Source organism: Tupaia chinensis, unplaced genomic scaffold (genome assembly GCF_000334495.1).
Source record: "Tupaia chinensis unplaced genomic scaffold, TupChi_1.0 Scaffold000005_2, whole genome shotgun sequence".
Classification (NCBI taxonomy): Eukaryota; Metazoa; Chordata; class Mammalia; order Scandentia; family Tupaiidae; genus Tupaia; species Tupaia belangeri.
This window is the reverse complement of record NW_006159434.1, coordinates 1691602-1695980: the sequence shown is the minus strand read 5'-3', so window position 1 is coordinate 1695980 and position 4379 is coordinate 1691602.

Here is a 4379-nt window from a genome sequence, read left to right as displayed (position 1 = left end):
TCCTCTCGGGATCTTGGGCACGCACGCACACGTGCCCGGCGTGAGTTTTAAGCCACCGGGTCCGGGACACGAACCGCGGTCGACTACGTGGGAGTCCAGCGACATAGCCATTACACTAACTGCTGGTTCCCCTTGACATGTTACTTTTAAAAGACTTTTTGCTGTACAGCACACATGCTCGCTGGAGAGAGAGAGAGAGAGAAAGAGAGAGAGAGATACAGAGAGAAGGAAAGTGAGAAATCATCCCCAAGAGGGGATGGCCACACCACACTCTCTTTTCCTTCATTCTCCTCTCCAGATTTAGAACTTGTAAACACACACGTATGATTTTCAAGCTTCCAGGTCCAGGTCTTGAACCATAGTCGACCATGTGAGAGTACAGTACTTTAGCCACAACATCAAGCACTCACTCCAAGATGTCACTTTTTTAAGTTATTATTTGTTACTTAATGCAACTTTATGATCCGAATAAGTATTTTGGTGAAACAGTAATTGCACAAAAGAAATGTTGTTTATGTTATTAGATTGTATATCCTTCTTGAATTTTATACTGATTAGCATCAATTAGTCTAGAGTAATATTGCTACATATTTTAATTTGATTTTTTTGATACAATTCAAAATAATTCATTTCTTTTATTTTGATATAAGCCCAGCTTAGGTTCTCATTATTGACATGCTTCATACTTTTTAAAGCCAGATGAAGTAAAAGTTTGAAACTCAGTTACTATGAACTCCCATATAGTTGACCGTGGTTCAAGTTCTGGACCTGGGTGTCTTAAACTCACAGTGCATGCATGCCCAAGATCCCAAGAGGAGAATGGAGGAGAAGGGATTGTGGTATGGTCATGCACCCTGGTGGGGGAGGGGGTGATTTCTCGCTTTCTGTCTCTCTCTCTCTCTCTGTCTTTCTGGTGAGTGGACACGTCCTACAACAAAAAATCTCTCTCAAAAAAAGAAAAAAAAGAAACAATAAAGGGTAAAATTTTTGTAATTAATAAAAATGTAATAATTATTTTATTTTTCATGCACTAAACATCAGGCAAAAATCAAAGTACTATGCTTATGTAGATGTTTCAAATCAACAGATCATGTTATTCTGTGGTAGGCAGTTAGTCGTGAGCGGGCAGCCCTAAGAGAAAAGTGAAAGGCTCATCTAGCTCCGGGCACCAGGAGAGGGAGGCAATTTGCCATCTTCCTTCCTTGGGGCCTCAGGGAAGCACACAGCGATGATTTGTAGATTTTTCTCTTATCAAAAAGACCTAAGCAAGCGTTTTGGTCAATGCCCTAATTCCCATTAGGGCGATGGACTAATTGGGCAGTCTAATTGGGGCAACCTGGCTTGCATTGGGCGTGTGCAATCAGGTGATCAAGTTCCTCAGTCTTTACCTGTAAGGAAGGTGCGCAGGTGCAGGAGAAAACGTGTGGATTCAAATTCAAAGGAAGGACATAGGCAGCTTAAGGGGCCTCCCACTAATGAATATTCATGGCCTCTAGAAATAAAAATAACAGGTAACAAGTACCAGCCACCTGGCAATCTGCCCGCCCAAGAGCCTTTTTGGGTGTACTTCCTTTCTTCCCTTTTCTTTCTTTCTATTAAATCTTTTCTACCTACTTCATTCATGGTTGCGGTTTCATTTTGCGCCTAGGGACAGATCTCTAATTTTAGTGATCTGGACCCACAGAACCAAGGACTTCGCCACACAGCTTGACACTCTCCCATCCGTTAACAATTCATAGTAGTAATATATTAAATAAGTATAAAATACAGACTCGTAGCTAATAATAAAGAAAAAGTATATGTACACACACAAGCATAGACACACACATATATATACACACACATGCATACATACATAATTGTGTTTGAAAAGCCAGCATGTTTAGAAAAACGTTGAAAGGGATCATTTTACTTTGAGAATTATTTTTAAAATGATATTATTCATTAAAACAACTTGTCATTTTTTTCAAGATTCTTTTCGTGATATATAATTTCATACTATTCAATAGCATTTTAATCTCAAGCCCCATTAAGCTTGTTTAAAAAGATGAAGATAATATCTTTGTCGATTAAAAACTTGCGTCAGCTTTGAAATGGGGTCAAGCAATTCCAGCATTGCAGAAGTTAAATTGCAGTGCTAGCAGATGTCTGGGGTGGGCACTGTGTGTCAAGGGAGGGGCTGGGACTCCTTAGCATGTCTATTTTCTAAGTACTTTATGAGTCTAGAGAGAGTATGAAGGAAAAGCCAAAATAGACTGATGAATAAGGTACAATGCTTGCTTTATACTTGCACTGTTTCATTTAATTAGACTTTATTCTTCATAGGAACCCTGTCCTAAAGCCATGAAGATAGAATTTTTTAATTAAAAAAAAAAAGTGAGATTCAGAGAGCGTAAATATATTTTCCAAGGTCAAAATCAAATCTAACTCCAAAGCTTAGCTTATACGCAGTTCCTAAAGGATGTCTCTTGTAATATAATGTTAAAAATGATTAATAAGGTAAGATACATATTCTTCTTCAGAATAAGACTTATAAAAATAAAAATATGCAGCCTGAACCCACAAGGTCTCAAACAAATAAAGAAGGAAGTTTAATACTATCAGTTATTATTGTATGTTTTATTATAAAAAAGACATTATTTAGATATATAAATGTAACATTTTTCTGTTCATTATTTTCTTTTATAAATGCCAGTTTTTTTTACTACTTTTAGTGTAAGTTTTGGAAGACAATCTGATTTTAATTAAAATCACATTGTAGAATGATTTAATAATTTTTTTTTTAAATTCTAGAGGATGTGGGTGCCTGTGCAGGTGAAACAGAGAGAGAGAAAAAGAGATAACACCCCCGAACAGGACCTGATCACTCCACAATCCTTCTGCCTCCAATTCTCCATACTCTCCGCACTCTGTGCACATGTATGTGCATGGCTGGCATGTCTCCCAGAATGCTGGGGCTGGGACTTGACCCCTGTCAGCCATGTGGCATCCAACTTCCACTATGTAGCACTATGGAGCCAGGCTGGATGAATATTTTATATTCCCTTTACTGGCACCTGAAGGTTCAATATTCTATGGGATGAATCAATTTTAGATTAGTTTTTTGTCAGAAGAGATTTAAAAAAAAAAAACATATTTAATCCTTTCTTCTAATACGTATCAGCATAGTCAAAAATACATCAAAGCTTATTTTAGGTTCCCATCACAGTAACCATAGTTTTTCATATGAGGCCAACCATTTGGCCTCATATCTTTGTCTTTTGCAAAATAATGAAAAGTCTTTGAAAGCAAAAGACCAACTGTGAGTATAATCTACAAAACAAGCAAACGTGACACCCCTTGTCTATTATGCATATTCATCAAATCCAGGTACTTGTGAAAAAGGTGCTTCATTCAGGGAAATTGCTAAAAAAAGAAAAAGGGGGAGGGAGGAGAGTCAACTTAGCACATGTATTGCTCTCTGCCAATCCTTAATTTCAAGAACATAGCAATTTTTCTTCTGAGAAAAAGAAATCAAAACATCACAATATCTGGGACATGGAAAATCCTATGAGAAATGATACTTTCTAACTGCACTGTGAGTTCTGTGCCCGTACCTAAGGGCAAAGTAAGATGTAAGCTAGAACTTTTCCTGTTCCTAAAACAGGGTCTTCTACTCCCTGTCTTGATCCTACTCTGACATTAGATTCAACATCTCCAGGTCCTACAACTTTATGGCACTAACTCTACAAACGGTGGGTGCTCCCATTCCCAGGGTGATTCCTTTTAGTGATTTCAGTGAGTGTGCAATGACTGTTACTGTCTCTGCCATCCTTCATGCAAACTCTTTTCTTTTATTTTCTTTCTTTCTCTTTTTTTGTGAAGGGGAGGTTTTCACTATAGAGCACGTGCGCTCACCATAAAGACAGAGAAATAGAAAGAGAGAAATCACCCCCCAGGGGGAATGGCCACACCGCAATCCATTCTTCATTCTCCTCTCAGGATCCTGGGCAGGCATGCACAAGAGCCCAGCATAGGGTCTGGGACTTGAACCGCGGTCGACTACGTGGGAGTTCAGCGACATAGCCATTACGCTAACTGCTGATTCCCAAACTCTTTTCTAACTTCTGTTTGTCTCTGAAATCAAAACTATCATGCTAGTCTATATTTTCTTCTCATTATGGATATAATATGCAGAGTCTTTATAGTCTCGGGAGTATTTCTTCCTGCCTGTTTCTCTATTTACATTTCTGATAACTTGATAAATCTCAGATCTTTAAGAGTTATTAGCTAGTCTTCATCCAACTTTTCAGAGGTCACTCAGCTACCTCAGAGTAATCTTTAAAAGAATGATTTTTAAATTCTTTCTCCTCCATTCTTCTCCTGGAATTTTGGGCACA